Source organism: Cricetulus griseus, chromosome 7 (genome assembly GCF_003668045.3).
Source record: "Cricetulus griseus strain 17A/GY chromosome 7, alternate assembly CriGri-PICRH-1.0, whole genome shotgun sequence".
In the NCBI taxonomy this organism is placed as follows: domain Eukaryota; kingdom Metazoa; phylum Chordata; class Mammalia; order Rodentia; family Cricetidae; genus Cricetulus; species Cricetulus griseus.
In genome coordinates, this window is record NC_048600.1 from 93,341,227 (window position 1) to 93,368,459 (window position 27,233).

A 27,233-nucleotide genomic window follows, 5' to 3' on the forward strand; every position below is an offset into this window, starting at 1 on the left:
CATAATCCAGTAGAGAAGCACTAGAGTCCTTGGAAGGATGGTAATCCTTTTCTTCTAGCATGATTCATGCAATCTTGCCCTGGGCTTATATAAAGAAAAGAACATGCCCAAAGCAGCATGCTTGAGTCCTTCCAGAATAAAACCGAGTCTCAATTTGACAGAATGGATTTAGTTTGCTCAGCAAAGGGGAAACATCTCCTAGCTTTAAAGGTTAAGTTAGCACTGATTAGAACACAAAATAAATCTACAGACGCTCCATCCTGGGAGACTTTAAAACAACAGTAAGCCACTCTTGGCAACAGAAAGTGAATTAGACACATTGTTGGTGGGGTTGTAAACCAGAACAAGCATCTCCAAGAGCAATTTACCTTTGTATCTTTCAAATATGAAAAACAAAACAAAACAAAAATAACACTGAGTCAGATAGTGCATACCTGTAATCCTTGAATTCAGAAAGCTGAGGCAGGAAGATTTCAAGTTCAAGGACAACCTGGGCAACAGAATGAGTCCCTGTCCAAAAAAAGGAAGTAAAGAAAGAAGGAAGAAAACCACTATTTTTTGATCCACAGATTTCATGGCCAAGGATATTTTGCAAGCAAACTAAAATATGGAAGATTTATGCAAAAATATGTTTACTGTGATATTACTGATTATAGTGAAAATATATTAAAAACACAACAAGATGGCTAAATAAATTGTGGAAATGCCATCCATGGAATATTTTTTAGTTATTAAAAATTAAATTGGCTGGGAGATGATTCAGTAGATGAAGGCACTGGCACTGCCAAGCCTGACAGCTTGAATTCAATTTCCAGGACCCCCTGGTAGAAGGAAAGAACCAATTCCCACTGGTTGTCTTTTAGACTCCATGCTCCATCCTGTCAAATAAGAGAATATGATTTTTTAATGAGCTGGGCATGGTGGCACACACCTTTAATCTCTGTTCTAAGAAGGTACAGTCAGGCACAACTCTGTGAGTTTAAGTCCAGCCTGGTCTACATAGCTAGCTCCAGGCCAACCAGGACTACATAGTGAGACCCTGTTTAAAAAATAAAAAATGGAGTTCTAGGACAGCCAGAACTGTTACATAGAGAAACCTTGTCTCAGAAAAAAAACAAAAGAATAATAATGATGATAATAATAATAATAAATTTCAAATGTTTAAAATGTTACAAATAGGCTCTATGTATATACTTATGGCTGTATAAATATCTATGGTATAGTGTTAAATTTAAAAAGATAAAATTTAAACCATTTACTGCATTAACTTTTTGTCACTGTAACAAACTGCTTGAGAGAATCAACTTAAAGGAGAGATTACTTAAATGGGTCCAGGGCTTTCATGGTCACTTTGACCCATCACTGTGGACTTGTGTTATGGCAGAACATCATGACAGGGAACACATCAAAGCTTCTTCCCTCAGGACAGCCAAAAAGGAAGAGAAGAAAGAAAAGTGAGACAAGATACACATTCAACCAGCATGTGACACACACCTTTAATCCCAGAGCTTGAAGGCAGAGCCAGCCTGATCTACCCAGCAAGTTCCAGGCCAGCCAAGACTGCATAATACATGGTAAGACTCTGTCTCAAAAACAAACAAACAAAAAGACTTTCAAGGGTGTATCCTCCTCCCACTAGACAGTATCTCCCACCACCTTGTTCTCAGGAGTCCATAAACTCTGATGGGATGAACTCTCACAATCCAGTCACTTCTTGAAAGCCTTACCTCTGGGGACTGGAAGGGGTTAAGAGCACTGACTGCTCTTCCAGAGGTTCTGAGTTCAATTCCCAGAATCCACATGGTGGCTCACAACCATCTGTAATGTGATCTGGTATGCACTGAATACATAATAAAAAAGAAAGAAAGAAAGAAAGAAAGAAAGGAAGAAAGAAAGAAAGAAAGAAAGAAAGAAAGACTTACCTCTGAACTTTGCTGCAGTGGTATCTAAGCCTTGAATGCACAAGGATATCTCAGATACAAACCTCAGCATTTATATAGTATCTATGTCACAATTATATGAAAGGAAAGATGCTTATATGAAAACAAGAGGGGTGCTAGAGAGAGATGGCTCAGCAGTTAAAAGCATTTGTTGCTCTTGCAGAGGACAGTTCCCAGCACCCACATGACACTTCACAACTCTCTGTAACTCAGTTCCAAGGGATAAGATGCCCTCTTCTGCAGGCACTAGGCATGCATATGGTACACAGACATACATACAGGCAAAACACGCATATACATAAAAATTAAAGATGTAAGTGCCGGAGAGATGGCTCAGTGGTTAAGAGCACTGACTGTTCTTCCAGAGGTCTTGAGTTCAATTCCCAGCAACCACATGGTGGCTCACAACCATGGTTATAAGATCTGGTGCCCTCTTCTGGTGTGCATATATACATGGAAGTGGAATGTTGTATACCTAATAAATAAATAAAATCTTTTTTAAAAAAAGATGTAAGTGCCTGTTCTTTAAAAAATTAAACATTTAGTTATGATGATACATACTTACAATCTTAGCACTTAGGAGGTGGAGACAGATGTATGAAGAGTTCAAGACCAGTCTTGGCTATGTCCCAGAAAACAAAACAACAAACAAAAAACCTTTTAGCCAGGCATAGTGGTGTAGTCATGTAATCCTATCCCTCAGGAAGCTGAGTCAGGAGGATTAGCATTGAGGATATCCCATACTACATGGCATGTACCAGGTGTCTTAGTTTCCTCTTTGTTGCTGTGAGAAAACATTGTGATCAAAAGCAACTTAAAAGAAGAAAGGATTTATTTGGCTTATACGTCCAGGTCATAGTTCATGATTAAGGAAAGTCAAAGCAAGAACCCACTGCTTGATGGTATGCTCCCACATTCATACCTAATTAGATTATTTTTATATACAGCTCAGGACTATCTGCCCAGGGAATGGTGCTACCCACAGTGGACTGTGCCTTTCTACATCAATTAACAATCAAAAGACAATGCACAGGCAGGTCCACAGACCAACCTGACAAAGACAATTACTCAATGGAGACTTTTTTCAGCTGATTCTAAGCAGTGTCAAGTTGACAGTTTGTTGGAACTAGGGACACCAGGCTAGCCAAAACTATACAGCAAGACCTTGTCTCAAAATAAAACAACTGTTTAAAAAAATTATGTTAAGAAGCTGATAACACGCTGGGTGGTGGTGGTGCACACTTTAATCCCAGCACTTGGGAGGCAGAGGCAGGTGGATCTCTGGGTTTGAGGCCAGCCTGGTCTACATCATGAATTTCAGGACAACCAGGGCTACACACAGAAATCCTGTCTCAAAACAAAGTCAAAATTATAATAAACTAAACTCTAAGTGTTTGGGGCATAGCTCAGAGATAGGATATAGTTCATAGCCCTGTATTTTATCCCCAGTAATAATTGCTGTTGTTGTTAATAACTCTTAGTATCAATCTTTATAGTCCAAATGCAAAGGGTAGAAAAAATAGAGGAACAAAAAGTCAGTAGAAATAGGGACACACACAGTATTAAGGTCTCATATTGTCTGCCTGAACCAAGTCTGCTATGGTTTTCTAATTCCTTTTTTCTTTTCTGCCTCAGCAACTGCCTCAGATGAAGATGACACTTAGCTCATAAATCATCCCAAAGGAAACTGCATCTCTGGCACCCAGTCCAGCCCCCGCTGAAGACCAGACTCCCCTGTCAACTGTCAATAGCAAGCAATTCCCCAACATGAATCTGAAGCTATAAAAGGTGTTTGCCCCCCTCTGACTTCTTGAATCCTCAGAGGGCAGAAGTAATGTGAAATATGGGAGAAAACATATGCACAAAGGTCTTAATTAAGGATGGGATGAAGTCATAAAAAAGTTATGATTACAAGCAGTGTGTAACAGCATGGGGAAGTGCTTATAGCACGGTGCTGAGCAAAGAGCGAGAACACAAAACTGCAGGGACCCTGTAATTATGACCACCTACAAAAACTCAAGTGGAAAACCCTGGGAGGAGCACACTCAGGGGCTAGCCGTGCTCTTGTTCAGGCAGTGGAATAATGAGTTTTTCTCTTTTTCTCTCTCCCAAAGTGTGTTATAATGTGTTAATTTAAAAAATATTATGTTTGAGACTGGAGAGATGTCTCACTGATTAAAAGCGTTTGTTGCTCTTGCAGAGAACCTAAGTTCTGCTCCCAGCCCCCACTTTGGATGGCTCACAACCATCTGTAACTCCAACCTGTGACCATCCCAGTGCTGGGGTGGAGATGGGGATCACTGGCCAATAGTCTGGATCTCTCTCAATTCGAGGCCAGCCTGGTCTACAGAGTGAGTTCCAGGACAGCCAAGGCTACACAAAGAAACCCTGTCTCAAAAAAACTAAATAATAAATCTTTAAAAATAATAACAGGAGCTGAAGAGACAGCTCAGAGGTTAAGAGCACTGTGTTCAATTCCCAGCACCCATATGGTGATTCCCAACCATCTATAACTCCAGTTCCAGTGGCTCTGATGCCCCCTTCTGGACTCCAGTGGGACCAGGCATGCACACAGCACACAGACAATACATACACAGGCAAAAATACACACCCAAACATACAATAAAAAATTTTAATTAAAAAATTAATAATGGGGCTGGAGAGATGGCTCAGAGGTTAAGAACACTGGCTGCTCTGCTCTTACAGAGGTTCTGAGTTTGATTTCCAGCAACCACATGGTGGCTCACAACCATCTGTGATAAAAATCTGGTGCCCTCTTCTGGCCTGCAGGCATATATGCAGGCAGAAGACTGTAAACATAATAAGTAAATCTTTTTTTAACAGTTAATAATTATAGTAATATATTCTAAGTCTTTAAAAATAGGAAGTCTGGGCTATTTCATGGAGAATGATTCTTCTCTCTTATTTCCTTTTAGAAAAAAATGAAGCCTTTGCATAAGTCATTATTACCTATTGAGAAGCCATTTCATACTCATATATTTTATATTCTATGTATTAACTCAACAAACCAAATGAATCAGAAACCCTTCCGACCATTTTGCAAGTAGGGGAAAAGTAATGCTCAGAGAGGTTTAAATGACACACTGTGGGGTGACAGCATTAGGATCGAGGCCACAGCATCTCTATAACTACCCAAAGCAATTCTGTGTCTCGAATATGCCGGAAAGAATGTTGGCATTTTATATTCATATTCTCATGTAATAACCCTATTGATTTAAATTGTGTCCTCACTGTTCAAGTAAGGTATCAGCAGCTAAGGGAGGTTGAGTCACCAAAACTAGATATACCAAAGTTGGAAAGTACCTAAGTAAACAGTCCAAGCCAGGTACAGGCTATGTTGGTAGCCATAACCCTGCTGTGATCAGCACAATAAGAAAAGCCCAGAAACTTGGAGATCCATACACAGGATACCGCCCCTGGTGCAGTGTCTAGAGGGGAAGGACACAGGAGGAGATGGGTTCCCAGGCTGCTCTGAGCTGGTCGGACTGGCTCTGTTGTCAATTCTGTACCTGAGGCCTCAGGCTGGATGAGGTGGGGCCATGCACAGACCACATTCATGCAGCTTGGCCTTGGGCCAGCACAGATGTCATGTCCTCTTGCCAGCACTGACAGTACGTTGTTAACCTGCCAAGATGCTTTAAGAAACACTGTTAAAAGCTCTCCTAGGGATCCTCTGGGTGGGAGGGAGAGAACACACCATCTCTCCTGTGGTGGAAAATTTCCACACCACCTGGTTTGGCGTGAGAAAATGCTATCAAGCCTCTTGGACTGCCTCAAAACCACAGTAATTGGGTCCCAAAACCCAGAGCCAAAACTAGAGCTCAGTCCCAGGACCCAGAGCAAACAATACAAGCAAGGACTCAAACTCTCTCGGAAGCAGATCCAGGTCAGCCCCAGGGAGACCACAAAACAAGCAAGGACTAAGTATGGCCAGAGGGACACGGACTAAGGAGCTCTGGAGCAGGGATTGTTGGGAAGTCTCCTACACTGTTGGTGTGGCTGAAGATGGACCCATGCCTGTAGGAAACTGTTAGTCACTGTTAGGTACACACATGTTCTAATATGCAGCAGACAAACTCACACACACCAGCTTAGGTTGTTCATAAACTTTAAATATGGAGGCTAGAGAGATGGCTCAGCAGCTAAGAGTTCTGGCTGCTCTTCCAGTAGGACCTGGCTTCAATTCCCTGCACCCACATGGAAGCTCACAACTGTCTCTAACTCCAGTTCCAGGGGATCTGACACCAACAGACAGACATGCAGGCCAAACACCAATTCACATAAAATAAAAAAATAAATTTAAAAAATTAAAATTCAGGCCTAGAGAGATGGCTCAGTGGCTAAGAGCACATACCATTCATGCAAAGGACCCAAGTTTGATTCCCGGCATCCACATCAGGTAGGTAACAGCAGCTCTGGGTGGTCTGATACCCTTCTAACATGCCCCAATAAGCAATAATAAAAATTTTCAAACTAAATCACTTTAAAAAGATTTTAAAAAGCCGGGCGGTGGTGGCTCACGCCTTGAATCCCAGCACTCGAGAGGCAGAGGCAGGTGGATCTCTGTGAGTTCGAGGCCAACCTGGTCTCCAGAGCAAGTGCCAGGATAGGCTCCAAAGCTACACAGAGAAACCCTGTCTTGAAAAAACCAAAAAACAAAAACCAAAAACTATATATATATATATATATATATATATATATCATATATATGTATATATATATATTTTAAAAACATATATATGTAAGATATATAATATATATATATATAAAACCACTATATATATATTTAAAAAAATAAAGCAAAAGTGCAAGCAGCCCCAAACAGCCATGAACGTGAGAATGGGTTTTGTTTTTTGTTTTTTTTTTTTTTAATACTATACTGGATTTATAGAGATGGCTCACTTTCAAGACTCACCAGATATGAGTGTAGGAAACTGAACTCAAGTCCTCTCTCTGTAAGAGATCTTTACCTCACCTATAACCCTGACTTCAGCGAATCCAGGCCTCTGCAGACACCTGCACTTGCGTAGACATATCCACACAGAGATACACACAAATACACACAACTTAAAATTCTTGAATCTTTGTTAATCCTATATTCACACAATAGAATGCCATGCAACACTGCAAATCAGCTATAATTACAAGAATTGATCTCATAAACATAATATTGAGTGGGAAAAGCAAATCACAATATAATACTGGCAATTAAACTTCATTTAATAGAAATCGAGAATCAAAACTCTCCGGACTAATTAACTTGGACATGTTGGATATGTGTCTGCATAGGGGAACTGTAGAAAAGTGGGTGACACCCAGAGTCAGGGTGGTGATCACCTGCAGGGGTGAGGGGAGAGGAGAGAGGAGAGGAGTACATGAGGTTTCTAGAATGGGAAACACTAAACTAGGTGCTGTGTATCCTGGGCGTTTTTTTAGTATTCTTTAAGCTGATTCTGAGCATCACATACACTTGTGCATATGTAAAAGCTTTCATATTTTTTAAAAAGAAAAATCCTTATTTGGGGGCTGTTGCTTGTTACATGGAGGTGGCCCAGCACCTGGCAGCCTGCCGTGAATGACCCAAGAAGAGACCACAAACACAGTCCCCTGTGATCCAGTTAAGATGAGTATGGAGGGCTGAGGATAGCTCAGTTGGGAGAACGTTTGCCCAGCATTCGGGAAGAGCCAGGTTTGCTTCCTAGCACACATAAACTAGGTATCCCAGTGTATGCTTATAATCACAGCAGTTAGGAGGTGGAGGCAGGAACCCCAGGAGTTCAAGGCTGTCTGTCCTCCGGTACAAAAGGAGTTCAACACCAGGCTGGCTGACATAAGCCCTTGCCTTTAAAGAAGAGAGAGAGTGTGTGGAGAAGATACAGACCTGAAGATACAAAGGCAAAGTTCAAATCTTATCTGCCATTGCCAACCGCAGCGGCATGCTGCGATCAGAACATCAGCTACTTGTGGTGATAGAACACCAAATGATGAAACAGCTTCAAAGAGGAACAACCTTTTTTGGCTCACGGTTTCAGAGGACTTTAGTTCATCCAGTAGAAAAAGTCAGAGCCTAGTAGTGGGCACCTTACAGTGCCCACTGTCTGATCAGCTCTGCCCAAGATTGTCAAGAGCAACAACAACAAAACCAAACAAACAAACAAACAAAATCACTAACAGGAAAATTTCAAATTACTTCACATATGGGAGGTATCTTGAATTGTCACGTTCCTGGAGTTAAACTGAGTCTCACTTAGCAGGGGGTGGGGTCAGGGAAATGGGGAATTTGTGATTAATGGGTACAGGAGTTTTAACTTGGGATGATGAAAAAGTTCTAGAGCTGCCTGGTGGCCATGGTCACATGACAATGTGAATGTAGTGGACACCCCTGAACTCACTTCCTAGGATCAAGAGTTCAAGCCCAGCCTAGGTTATATACATCTCAAAAAACAAGAACTGGGGCTGGAGAGGTGGCTCCCAGTTGAGAGCACTGGCTGCTCTCCCAGAGGACCCTGGTTTGACTTCCAGCACCCATACGGCAGTTCACAATCATCTCTAACTCCAGGTCCTGAGGATCCGACAACCTCTTCTGGCTTCTGTGGACAGTGCATGCACAGGGTGCACAGACATGCATGCAGACAGAACATACACATAAAGCTTTTAAAAAAAAATTTAAATCTGAAAAACTGCCAAAGTCACCCAGAGGACATGGAAAAGTATAATAGCAATTGCAATAACATGTCCTGCATGGGCTGCTGGGGTAGGAAAGGTGAGGCAGACTGCAGCTCAGTGGCAGAACACTTGCCTAACATATGCAAGGCTCTGGGTTCAATCCTCAGAGGAAAAAAACAACAAAGGTACTGGGTACTCCAGCTCCATTCTTCTGCTGTGACAAATACCATGACCAAAGCAACTTAGGGGAAACTTAAATGGGTAACACTTCCAGGTCACAGGTGATCATTGAGGGAAACCAGAGCAAGAAATCAAACAAGACCTAGGAGGAAATGTTGCTCGAAGGCTCACTCACAGATTCATGCTCAGCTGGCTTTCATTTTCCTCCTCTTCTTTTTCCCCCTCCTCCTCCTTTTCATCTTTGGTTTTTTGGGATAGAGTTTAATCTGGGTAGCCCTGACTGTCCTGGAACTCCCTAGGTAGATCCAGCTGGCCTCAAACTAACAAAGATGTTTCTACCTCTGCCTCCCAAATGCTAGGATTAAAGGTGTGTACCACACACCCAGCTTAGCTAGCTTTCTTATACAGCCCTGGACCACTGCCTAAGGATTAATACTGCCCATAGAGGGCTGAGCCCTCCTACATCAATTAACAATCAAGGCAATCTCCAACAGACATGCCCACAGGCCAGTGGGACCTAGGTAATCCCTCAATCAAATATTTCCTCTCAGATAGATCTAGGCTATGTCAACTTGACCATAAAAGCTAACTAGGATACTGAATAAAACATAGGAAATCTAAGCAAGCTATCCACTTTCACAAGCCATAAAGTATCTGGACTGGTCCACCATACTGATTCATTATAATAAATGTATCAGATGACTATGGAGCATGAATGACAAGAGAAACTCACTGGGTGTGAGGTATACGGAAAGTCTGTGGCAGTTTCTCAGACTTTTCTAGGTTTTTCTTCTTTAGCCAGTATTTAAACATACATAACACCCACTATTTAACCATTTTTTAAGTGTAGAAGTCAATAATATTAAGTATACTCACACTAGCTGCTCCATTTTCCTGAAAAATCTAAACTATGTTAAAATTACATACTTATATATTCCAAACGAAAGACAAATGATATGGGAGGAAAGGAGGGAATGGAGGAGAGGAGGAAGGAAAGTGGAAAATAGGGCAACATTGGACAAAACACTGGCCAAGCCCTGATCCTCTGCCTGGAGGACCTTCTTTCCGGATCCTAAGTACCAGACCCTCACTCCTACCCCAGAGTGGATCTCACCCACAGACTTACCATGCATCCTAGTTACTGTTCCTTTACTTTGAAAAAACACCATGATCAAGGCAACTTATAAAAGAAAGCATTTAATTGAGGGCTTGCTTACAGTTTCAGAGGGCCAGTCCATGACCATCACTGAGGAAAGCAGGCAGGCAGGCAGACATGGCGCTGAAGCAGTAGCTAAAAGCTTACACCCTGATCCACAAGTTGAAGACAGAAAGAGCATGAGACTGGGCCTGGCAGGGGCTTTTGAAACCTCAAAGCCCACCTCCAGTGACATACCTCATCCAACAAGGCCACACTTCCTAACATACTTTCTAATCCTTCCCCAAAATAGTTCTACCAGTTAGGGACTAAGCATTCAAATATATAAGCTACAGAGGCCACACTCATTCAAACCACTACACAACGTGAAATTCTTTTCCCAGTCTGGGGCACTTTTCCCAGTGTGAGGCACTTGCTTCAATTTTCAGTGCCACATAAACCAAGCATGGCAACACACACCTGTAATCTCAACACCTGAGAAGTAAAAGCAGGAGGATCAAGAGTTCAAAGTCATCCTCAGCTATATAGTGAGTCCTGGACCAGCTTGAGCTATAGGAGGGGGAGGAAGGAGGAGGGGATGGAAGAAGGGAAGAAGAGGAGAAAAGGCCTCTAGTCTCCACATGCAGATCCATAAACACTGCATCTCATGTTCTGTCTGATGTCTCCTTCTTCTTCCTCCCTCCCACGTCTTTGAGGAATTAATCAATTGTCCCTTTTAACATTTTTGTTTAAGTTTCTTTTTCTTTTTCTTTTGCTACAGTGTACATGAAGATCAGAGAAAAACTTATCAGAATTGGTTCTCTCCTTCCATCAAGTAGGTCCCCACCTAACTCAACTTGTTGAGTTTGGTAGCGAGTACCATTACCCCTGGGCTATCTTTCTGGCTCCTAATCAGTTACCCTTTATTTTAGGTTTGTAAATTTGTTTTATTTTATGTGTGTGGGTGTTTCGCCTGCATGTATGCCTGTGCACTCACTACATGTATTCCTGGTGCCCTTGGAGGCTAGACGAAGGTGTTGGATCCCTTGGAACTAGAATTGCAGACAGTTGAGAACCACCATGTGGGTGCTGGGAATGAAACTCTGGCCCTCCAGAATAACACCCAGTGCTCTTAGCCACTGAGCTATCTCTCCTGCCCCATTTTAAATTTCTTACCTTTGACATCCAACATCTACCATGTCCTCTGAACCAGACCCCCTGGAGTGGCAGATGGCAGCTCCCTGAGAGAATATAGAAAAGCCACCTGAGCTGGAATTTTTGCCTCACCAAGTCATAACTTCTACTAATGCAGGGTCAGGGAGAAACCGTAGCCTGAAATCACAGAATCTTTGAGGTCACCTTACTCTCTGACCCTCATTTTGCCACCAAGCAGCATGTTAGGGTTCAGGGCACTTGTGTCAGGCCACAGCTTACTGAAGACAGGACTGGGATTGGGACAATCCTGGTCTGTCCCCTGTTGCATGTTGTTTTCCTACAGAGATATACAACAGAGTGATGTTCTGGGAATAACCAGACCAGACACTATGACCCACTTTCTACTGAAACACTGGGTGAGATGTCTGAACCCTTTGCAGATGACAAAGGAGATGGAAGAAGAACTCAAACAGGTCAATCAAGAATGAAAAGCAAGAACCTGGAGAAAATGTAGAAGCTAGATTGTTACTAAGGCAATGTGCCAACTCAAGTGGCCTTGAGCTTTCAGCTGGAGGCCTCAGAGAGCATGTGGAAGTAGAATCAGACTCCAGCCTGGATGAGGGGGAGAGTCCATCAGAACTCTCCTACAGAGCTTGGCTATGTTCTGTGGTGAGCTTAAAAAAATGCCTGTCCCCAAAAGAACAAGGGAAATGGCCCATGTCCAACTTTGAAAATGAAGGAAAAAAAAAAAACAAAAAAAACAAAAAAACGTTTTTACCCTTATGTAGACCACAAGCTACCCATTATGTTTAATTTCATACATAAATAGGCCAAAACCCTCAAGCTACTCCAACAAGGCTTTCAAGGAGAGGGAGTTAACTCAAGAATATCCAAGGCTGAATGAGGTCAGTGGTCCCAAAGAGCAATGGCAGAGGCTGACCTCTGACCTCTGTGAGGATACACACTCACAACACCATGCATATATACACACCCAAGTACACACACATATACCCATGCATACACTTTTTAAAAGACTGTCTAAGGCTGGGAATGTAGTTCAATGGTACAGCGGCAGAGCACTTGCCTAGCATGCTTGAGGCTCTGTATTAGAGCCCCAATACACACATGAACACACACACACATGAGGGAAGAGCATTGCAGGCAGCAAAGAGGTCCTAACCCAGAGTCGTGCTGGCTAATACCAGCAACACAAGAAAGCCTCAGGATGTGGTAAGAGAAAGCCAAGGAGAAATGGGCAATAGAGTCATGCACAAATAAGAGAAGGCCTGGTGGTACAAGGACTGGTGTGTGCTTATAAAGCCTTGGACTTTCTCCATATGTATTAGTTTGTTTGTTCATGATAAAACACCATGACTAAGACCACTTAGAGAAGAAAGAATTTATTTTTGACTTATAGTTCCAGAGGGTTAAGAGTCCATGGAGGCAGAGGGGAGGCATGGCATGGCAGTCATGGTGGCAGGAGCCGGAATCTGAGAATTTTATCTTGAACCACAATCGAGAAGCAGAAAAATGGAAATAGGTGAAGGCTTTCATTCTCAAAGCCTGCTCCCAGTGATACAGTTCTTCCAGCAAGGCGGAACAACCTAAACTTCCCCAAACAACACCACCAACTAAGGACCAAGTATTCAAATGACGGAGACTATGGAGGACATTTCTCATTCAAACTGCCACATTCTAGAATGGGAGTGTTTCAGTGGAGGAATAAGATGATCTTTTTGCTTGTTTGGGATTTGTTTTTTGAGACAGGGTTTCTCTGTAGCTTTGGAGGCTGTCCTGAAACTTGCTCTGTAGACCAGGCTGGTCTCAAACTCACAGAGATCCACCTGCCTCTGCCTCCTGAGTGCTGGGATTAAAGGCATGCACCACCACTGCCCAACGATCTGTCTTATAAAGGAAAAAAAAATCATCTTGGCTTCTGTTCTCAGAGCATATGAATGGGAACAGAAAGATCAGATAGAGCACTATCCCACAGAGCCAGGTGAAAATGATGGCGGCTCCAGGAAGTCCAGCGGGTCAAAGGATGAGGTCATATTTGGGGTATGCTAGCATACACAGAGAATCCGTTCCTGATGTTGTCCGAATGTGAGAAACTGCCATGATGCCAAGGTTTTTGACCTAAGAGACTGGCAGGAAAGAGTTGCCATTGGCTGAGTGGAGAACAGGCTTAGCGGAGGGGCACAGAGGTTCTGAACTCAATGCGTCTGAGATATCTATGAGTCAAAGGGATGCATCGGGTTCACAGACATGTATGGAATCCAGGGGAAAATTCCAACTGCAGATCCAAGCTTGGGACAGAGAGAGTCACGTAGGGATAGTGTCAGAAGCTACATGGTCAGATGAGATCATCAGAGTGAGTGTGAACAGAGCAGAGAACCAAGTCCTGAGCACTGAGACACATCCAACAGTCAGAGGTCAGAGGGAAGAACTAGGGCATGGTGATTGCTGGGAAGGAGCAGTCAATAGGGATGAAAGAAGGCCTGAGAACTTGAGGCCCTGCAAGCCCAGTCAAGGAGTGTGTGAAGGGAGGTGTACAAGTCTCTAACTGCTGGGGCTAGTCAGTGGCACAGAACAGAGCACCAGTTCTGATGAGAGAAACCTCATATGATGAATGAGGCTGGTGGTTATACAGAGAAAATCACAATGGGACAGGCAGTGGTGGTGGTGCAAGCCTTAAATCCCAGCATTCCAGAGGTAGAGATGATCGGATACCTGTGAGTTCAAGGCCAGCCTGGTCTATAGAGCTTGTTCCGGGACAATCAGGGTTATACAGAGAAACCCTAGCTTAGGAAAAAAATTAAAGGAGCCAAGGAGCAGAGGTTAACACACAAGCGCAAAAGAGAGGAAAAGAGAGAATCACCACCCACCAGAGAAGCTAAGATCAAAACTAGCCTGAAATGCTATATATTGGCAAAGACATGGAGCAAATGAACCTTTAACACACTCCCTGTGGGACTGGGGATTGGTGCAACCGTTAGGAAAAACCTTTGACACTGACACTAAAGATAAATGAGCATAATCTGTGTGTGACCCCTGATTCCATTCCTGGGTATGTGTCCAATGGCAAGCTAAACAAGTGTTGACCACAAGACATGAACTAACTCTTTCACAGCATCAGCATAGCAGGCCCAAACTAGAGATAGCCCACCACCACAGATCAGATAATACAGTCAGTCACACAGTGACACGTAACCCAGCAGTGACAGCAAGCGAACCACTGCTATATGCAACCACATGAGTCGCCTGTCTATTACTGATAAATTATAAAGTCATGGGCTGGGGACTCAGTGGTAGAGCATTTGCCTAGCATGAACAGGGTCCTAGGTTCAATCTACAACATCACACACCCAAAAAATTTTTAATGAACCAGGCAGCTGGGTAGTGGTGGCACACCCTTTATTCCCAGCACTCAGGAGGCAGAGGCAGGCAAATCTCTGAATTCGAGGACAGCTTGGTCTATAGAGCAAGTTCCAGGACAGCCAGGGCTACACAGAGAGACCCTGTCTCCAAGAACAAAAACCAAAACCAATAAATAAATAAATAAATAAATAAATAAATAAATAACAGTTAAAAAGGAATGGACTGCAGAGCCCATTTAAAGTTCAAATTCTTATAAAACTGTTACACACAGCAACAACACCTTGTATAGTACACTAAGCTGGGTGTTGTGACACATGCCTATACTACTCATACCTAAGAGGCTGAAGCAGGATTCAGAATTCAAGTCCAGTATGGGCTACACAATGAGACTCTCTCTCTCTCAAAAATCAAAGAAGTAAAATGTGCACTAAGATTCATAGCAGTGAAAAAAAAAAAAAGAGGCCATGAATTTGAAAAAGAACAAGGAGGAGTATTTGGAAGGGTTTAGAGAAAGGAAGGGAAAGGGGAAATGATATAATTATATTGTAATCTTAAAAATAAAGATTCATAGCAATGCTATTCACAATAGCCAAAAGTAGGAAGGGCCCAAGAGTCCATGGATGGATGAGAAAATGCTGTACAGCCACACAATGGAACACTATTCAGCCATAACAAGGGACAGAGTGCTGAGACATTCTGCAACATGGATGGACCTTGGAAATACTAAACTGGGGCTGGAGAAATGGCTCAGCAGTCAAGAGCACTGACTGTTCTTCCAGAGGACCTGAGTTCAACTCCCAGCATCCACATGGCAGCTCACAACTGTCTGTAACTCCAAGATCAGACAAAACTGTAGGCAAAACAACAATACACATAAAAAAATAAATTACTTTAAAAAAAAGAAAGAAAGAAAATACTAAACTGTTGGGCGTTGGTGGCACACACCTTTAATCCCAGCACTCGGGAGGCAGAGGCAGGTGGATCTCTGTGAATTCGAGGCCAGCCTGGTCTACAGGGTGAGTTCCAGGACAGCTTCCAAAACAATACAGAGAAACCCTGTCTCGAAAAAAAGAAGGAGGAGGAGGAGGAGGAGGAGGAGGAGGAGGAGGAGGAGGAGAAGAAAAAGAAAATACTAAGCTGAAAGGAAGAAGTCAGACACAAAAGGCCCTGCATTAAATATGATTCCATTTATATGAAGCATTCAGAGTAGACAAGTCCACAGACCTAAAAGCAAATTTGTGGGTGCTACAAGCTGAGGCAAACAGGGCTGAGGAGTGATGGCATGTTAATGGATAGGCTTTTCCTTCTGAAGTGATGCCAGTTTGCCATGGAACACTGTAAGTGTGCTGAGCATCACTGAGTTCTACACTTTAAAATGGCTGAGATGGTAAATATTTTATGTTACATTTATTTTATAAAAGGATTAAATGGATCTATGGCATAATAAATCAGAACCGTAGTTACCTAGGGCAAAGAGACAGGTACAGAATCCTGGGGTGCTGGCCATCTTCTTTTATAAAACCTTGGTGGTTGTGATGTGGACAGGTTCACTTTATGAAGAGTCACTGAGAAGGAAAGACAAAGAGAGCAGCTGATTGTTGTTTTGTCTTCTTTTTAGACAGAATCTCCCAGGTTAGACTTGAACTCACAGCAACCCACCTGCCTCAGCCTCCCGAATGCTAGAATCATAGCTGTGAGCTTCCACAGCCAGCTGAGCACAGACAATTCTTTTCTTTTAAACACTTTTGGGGTTTTATTTATGTTTATGTGTCTCCCTGTATGTATACACATGTGTGGAGATGCCTGCAGGAGCCAGAAGGGGGTGTCAGATCCCCTGGAGCTAGAGTTGCAGGCGGGTGTGAGTGGCCTAGGAACTGAACAAAGGGTCTTCTGGAAGAGGAGCAAGCAGGCTTTTTGGTTGGTGGTTTTTTGTTTTGTTTTTTGAAACAAAAGTTTCTCTGTAGCTTTGGATGTAAGACCCGCTCGGAATGCTTCTGCATGTCCCCTGCTCCTCTGTCTTCCCCACCTGTGCCGGTGCTGGGTGTTCTCTATGGAGCAGGCGGGAGGAGCAGATGACTGAGGGCAGCGCGGCGGGGACTGAGCAGGGCAGGGCCAGGGTTCGGCCAGGGGCTGGAGAATGCAGCGCGGGCGGCGCCTGGAAGGGGAACTTGAGCTGGGAGAGCAGCGGTGCTGCTTGTCCAGGAGCTGCGAGCGGGGAGCCGCCTCCAAGGCCAAGGACACGGGGGCCGCGGAGCTGCCGGGGCCTCCCAAGCCTTCACCCCGGCAGGGCTCGCGCCCCCGGCCCGCCCCGCCTGGCACCGCACCTCGGGGCTGGGGCCGAGCAAGGAGCCCGCGAGGAGGCCCGAGGGCGAGCACCAGGTGGGCCGGCACCAGAGCGAACACCAAGTGAGCCGGCCTGGGCCCTGCCCCCACACCCCCACCTGATGAGAAACACTCCGTCCCAAGGTCTCCGCCCCCAAGGTCAGCCATCTGGACGCGGAAGGGGGGGAATTGAGTCTGTTGTACCAGACACCAGACCTTGATATGCTGATCTGGAATGGCTCTGTGTCTCATTTGAACCATCCAATAGAAATGATTCTGTATTTCGCCTCTCATTTGAAAGACTCTGTGTTTCACCTCATTTGAATGATTCTATACTTCGCCTCATTTGAATAACCCTGTATAGCGCCTCATTTACATTGACCAATGGGAATAGCTCTGTACAATGCCTCATTAGAATTATCCAATAGAATCCCTGCTTCTAGCTTGCGCCTTTTTCCCTATATAAGGACCCCTTTCCCTTGGCTCTGCGCGCTTAGCCACACAGAAGCTAAGTCGCCCGGGTACCCGTAGTTTCAATAAAGCCTCTTGCTTTTGCATCCAAGTCCGTGGTCTCGCTGATTCCTGGGTGCGGGTCTCCTTCTACGAAAGTACCTCTTCGGGGGTCTTTCATGGAGCCTGTCCTGGAACTCACTCTATAAACCAAGCTGGCCTCCAATTCACAGAGGTCTGCCTGCCTCTGTCTTCCGAGTGCTGGATTTAAAGGCATGCACCACCATCACTCATCAGGAGCAAGCATTCTTAACCACTGAGCCATCTCTCCAGCCCCGAGAACAACAATTTTTAAGGAATTTCGCTTTTGCTGGGAAAGTGGGCAGTAGCTATAGAAAAGCATGGAACTGAGGGAAGGCTGTTGAAGATGGGATAAAATAGTATTCTTTAAATTACTTTATTTATGTGCCAGGGTCAGAGGAAAACTGGTAAGAAATGGTTCTCAAGCCAGGCAGGATGGCGCACACCTTTAAACTCAGCACTTTGGAGGCAGAGGTAGGTGGATCTCTGAGTTGGAGGCCAGCTTGGTCTACAAAATGAGTTCCAGAACAGCCAAGACTATACAGAGAAACCCTGTCTTGATAAACAATAATAATAATAATAATAATAATAATAATAATAATATAAAGAAATGGTTCTCTCCTTCTACCATGCGGGTCTAAGGCTTCAGCTCAGGTCATGGAGCTTGACTGCACATGCTTTAGGTTGATGTGTCATCTCACTGACCCTGTAATAGTATTTTTATACACCTAAGAATAAAGGAGGGGTGAAGCAGGGCAAACAACAATCACACAACAGTCCTTGAACAATGGAGAAGAGCAGGCTCTCCCACGGAAGCCTTTCTACAGCAGCAAGCAGGAAGCTAAGTGTCACAGGTGCCTGCTCTGGGAGAGCAGTGGTTAGTCCTCACAAGTGTATCTGGGGTTTATTACCAGGTGTATTGTCCCCCAGTTTACTGGTGTATGATCTTAGACTCCAAGAAAAGAGAAGCTTGATGAAAGTTGAGCATCTGGAGACAGAAGTAGAACCATTGTCTCCCTGGTTCTGGCTGGACCACACCAAACTGTCCATGAGCCCATCTCCACCCCCTAAAACTGTGCTTTCTCTCATTTGCCCTCAAACAACTTCTCAGATTTTTAGAAGTAGTTCTCTGAGCTGAAAAGGATTCCAGGATCCAGCGAGCTAGTCTGCTCGGCCCTGTGGCCTTGGCAATATCCCTAATCATATGGAGGACTTTAATTACATGCCGTCCTTAGCCTCCATCTTTCCAGGCTGGAGGATTCTCACTGAAGAGGCTGCTGTCTCCATGGCAAAAGCCCTTCATTACTCTGGTATCTGGCCCTCTTCCAATGTATTACATCTTTCTTGGAATGCAAAGGCCATAACAAAAGACTCCACACTGGCTTCCATTTTGAAAAGCCCTTTGCAAGGACAAGAGCCCATTTATATTCAAGATGATGGTCAGCCAAGCTATGGTTTGCTCAAGGGCACACAAAGTATCATCAGTAGAAACTGATTGAGAATCCCAATTGTCATCATCTCTCCACCATACCTTCCTATGTGCAGGACTCCAAGTGGGCACAGGGTGTCAATGAAGACACATTTAGCAGTGAGGGATAAGGGAACTGTGTCAGATTGGCTTCTGGAAGATGTCCAGAAGACTGTCGATTGGTTAATGGGGACTCAATAACATCATCACAGTAGTGTTTCTTCTTCTGTCTTGCCATGTACAGGGGCTGTAATGGAATAGATGACAGTCCCCTAAAAGTATGTCTACTGCCTAAACCCCAAAATCTGTGTAACTTTGTTTTGAAAAAGGGTCTTTTCATATGTAATTAAGATTTTTGAAAGCATCCTGGATTACTCTAGTGGGACCTAAACCCAACAGCAAGCATCGTTATAAGCAAAGACAAGCACAGGGGAAAGTCCTGTGGTCACACACCCCAGGCAGTAAGAAATGAGCAGCTGCATGCAAAGGAATGCTGGTGGCCCTCAGAAGCCCAAGCATCAGGGCCCAAACTCTCCTTGAAGCTACTCAAGGGAACACAGCACTTCTGGTCCCAATTCACTACTGTGCTTTCCCAACAGGAGACAGGGTTTCTCTGTGGCTTTGGAGGCTATCTTGGAACTCACTCTGTAGACCAGACTGGCCTTGAACTCACAGAGATCCACCTGCCTCTGCCTCCCAAGTGCTAGGATTAAAGATGTGCACCATTACCAACTGGCAGAACTGAGTATCTTAAGAGCAATTAGCTTCCTGGTAATTTGTTTGGACAAGTCTAGGCAGAGAATGGAAAAACCAAAAAATATAGTTCTGAGAGATAACTTAAGTGCCAGAACCCTGTGCACTGTCCCTATGTCCAGGAAGGAGTGCACTTGGCTTTCCCCAATGCCTGGGAGCTTTATGGAAAAGGTAAAGTCCTCAAGAGAAGGGAACGTAAGGGAGTGTCTGTTCCAGGGGCCTTGTGCAAGAAAGACACCGTCCATCAGTATATGCTGAGAGAAAAGAGAACATGAGGGGAAGAAAGGCAGTGGGTGGCCCGGAAGCATGATCTTCACATGCTCCAAGTACAGGACCGCACAGTCCTAGGAAGCCACTGCGCTCTGCAAGCACACTTGTGAAGTGCCACCTGCCTGAAATAGGGGCTGTATTTACCATTCATCCAGTACCCCAGCCTGACTTCTCCCACAGGTAGCCTGTCCCCACTCCTGCCATTCCTACCTTCTAGAAATAGTTCCAGCCTGCCAGCACACTTCCTTTCTCTGTTACCTTTATTGAGGTCACCGTCCCCAGCCTCAGCCTCCTCCCATTACTCTCCAGCAGGAACTAAAAGAATCTTCCAAAATCAAGAGCCCACCCATGTCACATTCCTGCTAAGTCCTTCAAGCTGTCAGCATAACTTCAAGACCCCTTGCTGCCAGGCTTAACCCCTCACTATGCACCCCAGTCCTGTCCAATTCACAAGCCCTCTCACATTTATGGGACTTTACACGCATAACAATCTTGGCCTGGATGATGCCCCCAGGCCACCACTTGACTGAGTCCTCAAATACTTAGCTTACAGGCTGTCTTGGTCCTTGGAGGGGCTCCTTGACCTCCTACCCGCCTCCTGGCTCCACCTTTCCCCACATACCCTGGGTTTACTCCAACCTTTCTTCTATGGCTCCAATGTGTGTGTGTCATCCTATTTGAATTCCTTTAAAACAGGAATGCAGCCCTCCACATTCATCCAGAGTCTACAGGACACAGCAGGTGTCCAAGGGTAATTGATGAACTTAGGAGATGAAGACAGAAGAATAAAGAACCTAAAATTATCATCAGCTAAAAGCAAGCTCAAGGCCAGTCCAGGCTACTGAGATCCAGTTTCAAAAAGCAACAACCAAACTTTATGAATATCAAATCCACACCAGATTCCCATGCTTTAACTGATATAAAATTTATCCTAGATTTTTTTTTGCCAAATCTAAATGTTTCCCACTTGAGAAATATTAGTACACAAGCCCCAAATTTGGAATCAGACATGAGTTATACCCTATGTTTGTGACCTTGGCCCAGCCATTTTACTACAAGAGCCTCAGTTTCTCTTTTTTTGTTTGTTGTTTATTTGATTTTCAAGACAGGGTTTCTCTGTGTAGCTTTGGAGCCTGTCCTGGCACTTGCTCTGTAGACTCAAACTCACAGAGATCCACCTGCCTCTGCCTCCCAAGCATTGGAATTAAAGGCAAGTTTGACCACGGCCTGGCACCAGTTTCTCTTTCTATAAAGTGGGAATTACAAACACTACTTCCAGCCAGGCAGTGGTGGCACACATCTTTAATCCCAACACTCAGGAGGCAAAGACAGGCAGATCTATGGGTGTTCAAAGCCAGCCTGGTCTACAGAGCTAGTTCTAGAACAGCCAGGGCTACATAAAATAAACCCTGTCACGGAAAGCAAAACAGAACAAAAACATTAGTTCCTGGACTGGTTGGTAGAGAGCTTGTTTGGCATGCACAAAGTCTCGGGTTCCATCCCCGCAAACAGCCTGTCATAGATAGGTTTTTATTGATGCTGAGGATTGACCAGAGTTTGCCAACAAGACGCCAATTAATAAAGTCATCTTGAACCAGATGCTGGAGATTGCAGAGTCAATGTGCCTTTACTGCCACCTGCTGGACGAACAGAATAAAGCCACAGGTGGCATCTGGGAGAGATTCAGGGGCCTGCCTGCAGTTGCCAAACATATGGCTCTCACTTTTACCTGCTACATTTGTGCAAAAGCTAATGAAAAGTTGTCAGAGCAGATTGTTTTGGAAATCAAAACTACCTCATCAGGAAAAAGTAAAGAAAGGAGAGCATCACAACATTCAGAGAATGGGAGAGTGTCTCCTGGAACAGCTTCTCTCTGACATGAAGGGAAGGACCAGTGAGACAGCCCTGTAAGACAGAAGGAAATACCTCCTTTAGAATTTGTGGCTAGGTTTGGCCCCAAAGGCTATCATCAAGTACAAATCCTGTCCTCCTGTCAAATATATAAAGCAGGATCTAATCTGTCCAGAACCAGCTCAATAGGAACTGCTAGAAGCTGGGAGCCCATTCTTCCCAAAGGTCTTGGCTTTGCAGACAAACTTGCTAAGTAAACAAAGTGAGAGCCAGCCCTGCCTCTTGCCTTTCTGTTCCACCCTGCAGCCCAGTGGCTCTTCTTGGCTTGCCACACTTGCACACATTAATGCACACTGAGCATAAACACCTTCAAACCTGTCACTCTGTAATTTAGATGGGCAGTCTAGAACAGTCTAGAATGGGGAGGCAGAATCTAGATGGACTATGACCAGGATCATTTTTTTTCTTTCTTCCTATTCCAACCATCCTGTAAAAGCTGGACCTACGAATGCAAACTCCAGAAAACCAAGGGCAGTGCAGGACCAAGACATTTACTTAGCCAACGAGTTTGCTTCTGTCTCCCAGGGAAGCAAGCTCAGATTTCTTCCTGCTGGTTTAGCTGAGTCCAGCCAGTTACTTCTGAGAAGGGAGGAAGTTCTTGGGAAGGCACTGGCTGGCCCAGGCACACAGGCGGCTTGGGAAAACACCACCCTGCAGAGTCTGCCAGGGGTTCCTGGTGACGCGACTGCCGTTCTAAAGTGGCACCAAACTAAGTTAGAAATGGGAGGAAGGAACACACTCCCCAGATTTCTCAACACCAAGAAAGCCATAAATCAGAAACAAGAAAGCTCACAGGCAGAGGCACTTGCACATAGGCCTGATGACCTGAGTTTAACCCCTGGATCCCATAAGGTGACAGGATACTGTACTCCTGAGAACTGTCCTCTGACCTCCATACATGTGCCAATGACAGAAAGGTAGATGCACACATACATTAAAGATAGTGTTTGAAAGAAATGCCAAAATAAAACTTTCTCAGGGCTAGACAGATATCTCAACAATAAATAGCACTTTCTATTCTTGCAAAGGACCCAGGTTCTGCTCTCAGCATACACATGTTGGCTCACAACCATCTGTAACTCCAGTCCCAGGGGATCTGACACCGTCTTCTGACCTCAATGGCATCAAACACATATGTGGTACGCATGCAAAACACACATTTTAAAAATATTATTTAAAATATTAAAATTTAAAAAAAAAACAATGTGGTGGCAGTCCCCAAGTCAAGAACTCAGGAGGTTTGAGGCTAGGCCAACAGAGTCTACTCTGTCCAAAACAAGGATTTTTTTTTCATTTGTCCCTAATAGCCCTCTGCTCCTCAGTGGCCAGTTAACTTTCGCCCTTCTCTCTGTTTCTTCTTTTTCTTTCTTTTTTTCGCCTCTTCCCAGCCTGGTTCACACTTGTGACAGAAACTAGGCAGCAGTCACCATTGCCCTAGCCAACAGAAACAGTGGCAAAGGTGCAGCTGGCATGATCACAGGAACTCCCCTGGCCCACCCCACAACACTACAGCCCCCAGTCACACACCAGAATTGCCCTTTTGTCTCCTCTTCCTTGGCCTGTTCTTCTAAGGCAAACCCCTCCTCCTTAAGAGTTCCTCCTGTCTGGCTTAAGCAGCACCTACACTCACCTGGTTCTCCCCCTCTTTGTGCACAGCCTGCCTTTGTGACCAGATCTTTCTACACAACCACAAGTCTTCACTCCTCAGCAAACAATCTCAAATTGAAAATGCTAAGGCATCCACTAAAAACTCAAAAGTCTCTGTTCCCACCTCCAGCACTTCCTCCCTTTCTCCCTCCACCCATCTCCATCTCAGACACTTAGAATCACTGCCTGTTGCTCTCTCTCTCTTCTGCAGCCAAGCAAGATGCCCAAGGGAAAGAAGGCAAGGGGAAGAAGGTGGCCCCGGCCCCCACCGTCGTGAAGAAACAGGAGGCCAAGAAGGTGGTGAACCCTTTGTTTGAGAAGAGGCCTAAGAACTTCGGCATTGGGCAGGACATCCAGCCCAAACAAGATCTCACAAGGCCTCCATACATTCGGCTGCAGCGGCAAAGGGCCATCCTCTATAAGCGGCTTAAAGTTCCTCCTGCCATTAACCAGTTCACCCAGGCCCTGGACCGGCAAACAGCTACCTAGCTGCTCAAGCTTGCCCACAAATACAGGCCAGAGACAAAGCAGGAGAAGAAGCAAAGACTGTTGGCCCTTGCTGAGAAGAAGGCTGCTGGCAAAGGGGATGTCCCAACTAAGAGGCCACCTGTTCTTCGAGCAGGAGTCAATACAGTCACCACCTTGGTGGAGAACAATAAGGCTCAGCTGGTGGTAATCCCCCACGATGTAGACCCCATTGAGCTGGTGGTCTTCCTGCCTGCCCTGTTTCGGAAGATGGGGGTCCCTTACTGCATCATCAAGGGAAAAGCCAGGCTGGGACGACTGGTCCACAGGAAAACATGTACCATCGTTGCCTTCACACGGGTGAACTCGGAAGACAAGGGTGCTCTGGTTAAGCTGGTGGAAGCTATTAGGACCAATTACAACGACATATATGATGAGATCCGACGCCACTGGGGAGGCAATGTCCTGGGTCCTAAATCTGTGGCTCGAATTGCCAAGCTGGAAAAGGCAAAGGCTTAAATAACTCGCTACTAAACTGGGTTAAATGTACACTCACCGCTAAGTTTTCTGTACATAAATACAAACTTATCTTCCATCTAAAAAAAAAAAAAAAAAAAAAAAGAATCACTGCCTGTTGACTGTTTAGCCAGAGAGAGGAGGGGATTGCTAACTTCCAGTTTTTGAAAGAATATTAGGAGCACAGGCTGAGCTGGGCCAATGCAGCTCAATACAAAGAAAACTTTTCTTATAAACAGCGCCAGCCAGCCATGATGGCTCCCTCTAGGGTAGTAAAAGGCACGTGACTGAAGCAGGCAGAGGAGATGTGCAGACAGCCTAGACCAAACTGAGCAACATGCATGCTCAAACTAAACACACACAGAATTCTCTCTTGTCCACATTCCTCCCGGGGCATTTAGAAAACAATTCAAATATTCAATTAACTGCTATAATATTCAGGTTTCAGAAAGGAGCCCTTGGCTTGTCAAGGAGGCCCAGGTAACTTATTCTGATGAACCACAGGTCTGACAAGGTGTGTCCCACCCAAAGCCCCTCTGCCAGGCTTCACAACAGTGGAGCCAATGAGGCACAGGCGTGTGTGTGTGTGTGTGTGTGTGTGTGTGTGTGTGTGTGTGTGTGTGTGTGTGTGTGTGTGTGTGTGTTTCTGTTCACAGCTTACCACGTGATCCTGGAGAAGTCTTGCACTCTCAGCTTTAAAGTGAGGTAAATTAGTCCCTGCCCACTATGTGTACTAAATAAGCTGTTTTCCCCCTAACTAAAAACAAGCTGGGTATGGTGGCACACACCTTTAATCCCAGCACTTTGGAGGCAGAGAAAGGTGTATCTCTGTGAGTTTGAGGCCAGCCTGGTCTACAGAGCGAGTACCAGGACAGCCTCCAAAGCAATACAGAGAAACCCTGTCTCAAAAAACCAAACCAAACAAACAAACAAACAAACAACAACAACAAAATAGTGGTTTCATATAATTATAAGGATTAAAAGATTGAATAGGAAATAAAATTTCATGCCAGTAAAGGATTATATAATTGCTGCCTTAATTTGCCATTTAGTTTCTCAGCCAACAGAAAGCCCTTAAAAACCAAGTAAATGTTCTATTTTCTCATTAGTAGAAATAGCTAGCAATCACCCACAAACTCACCAATGTCTGTTGGATTCCAATCCCTACTCAACAATGCCAAATATACAGAAGCTGGTTATTTTTCTTCCCCAGAGTAGTCTTAGTCCTCCAGCAATTCAGTCCTTAAAGTGTACCTGTTGGGTACCTTTAATACCAGCACTCAGGAAGCAGAGATAGATGGATCTTTGTGAGTTCAAGGCCAGCTTCATTTACATAGTGGGTTCAAGGACCATCAGAACTACATAGAAAGGCCCCATAAAAATTTTTTTTAAAAAAAGTCCCAGTGGTAAAGCCTAAACTACTCAGGTCTGTGAATTCTCTGATAACAAAACAGACACAAGAAAGCATCAAACATTTTGAGCAGCAGGCAAGGGCCTAATTACCCAGGAGGCCAAGTACACCTGAGTGGCAGAGTCACTCTACAAGCCAGTGAAAAGGTGACAAGAAAAGCAGCCTGTTTTAACCCAGTCCCCCAAGAAGTGCCCCTCACTCTTTACTCTTCCCCTATGCAAAAGCCCAGTGGCTGGTTGACCTCTGGTTTCTCCATAGCCTTCACTAGCCCAAATCCTAGGCAACAAAGATCCTAGCAGTATGGCTAAGGACAGAAACACATCAAATCAATGAGTCTTGGACCAGGACCCCTGAAGAAACCTGTGATGTCAGAGGCTTTTGCCATCCAGGCCTAGAAAGGGGCCGGGAAACTCTTACCTCTGGAGCTGATCCAAGCCTAGGTCACTGGAATAGCTGCAACCTTCAAGCAACCCAAGATGGATGTCCCAGTGACAGAAGGGAAGACATGACCACCACAGACCCATATCTCAATTCCTGTGATGTTAATGTGCTCATATCACTAACTTCTAGCGGGCTATCTATCCCAGGGACTCTGAATACAGGGCTTCTTGCAGCCCACTTTTTTACCTTGCATGTATATAAATGTATTTACGTGTTCTTGTGTGTTTATGTACAGGTATAGATCCTGTACATGTGGGTACTCACAGAGGCCAGAAGAGGGTATCATCAGGCTGCCCCAGAACTAGAGTTACAGGAGGTTGTAAACTGCCTGATGTAGATGGGGGAAACCAAACTGGGGAGGATCAAGTGCTCTTGACTTCTGAGCTGTCCCTCCAGCCCATAGATCCCTGTCTATTTCAGAAAACCCCTGGGAGGCAGAGGCAGATGGATCTATGAGTGTGAGGCCAGCCTGGTCTACAGAGTGAGTTCCAGGACAGCCAGGGCTACACAGAGAAACCCTGTCTCAAAAAACCAAAAAAAAAGGAGAAGCTGAAGAGATGGCTCAAGGTTAAGAGCACTGTGTTCAATTCCCAGCATCCATATGGTGATTCCCAACCATCTGTAACTCTAGTTACAGTGGATCTGATGCCCCCTTCTGGACTCCAATGGGGCCAGGCATGCATATGGCACACACACACACACACACACACACACACACACACACACACACACACACACACACACACACAAAATCCACACCCAAACATTACAATAATTTGGGGTGGGGGGTGTTCGAGACAGGGTTTCTCTGTGGCTTTGGAGGCTGTGCTGGAACTAGCTCTTGTAGACCAGGCTGGTCTCTAACTCCCAGAGATCTGCCTGCCTCTGCCTCCCGAGTGCTGGGATCAAAGGCGTGAGCCACCACTGCCCTGCCTACAATGATTATTTTAATTAAAAAGTTAATAATGGGGCTGAAGAGATGGCTCAGAGGTTTAGAACACTGGCTGTTCTTCCAGAGGTCTA

The 27,233-nt window shown here is 44.7% G+C and overlaps 1 pseudogene; it reads left to right on the forward strand.

Annotated features, from left to right (window-relative positions):
- LOC100770768 overlaps positions 1 to 24,441 on the forward strand; it is a 131,221-nt pseudogene extending 106,780 nt beyond the window's left edge.
- Positions 24,442 to 27,233: the final 2,792 nt, after the last annotated feature.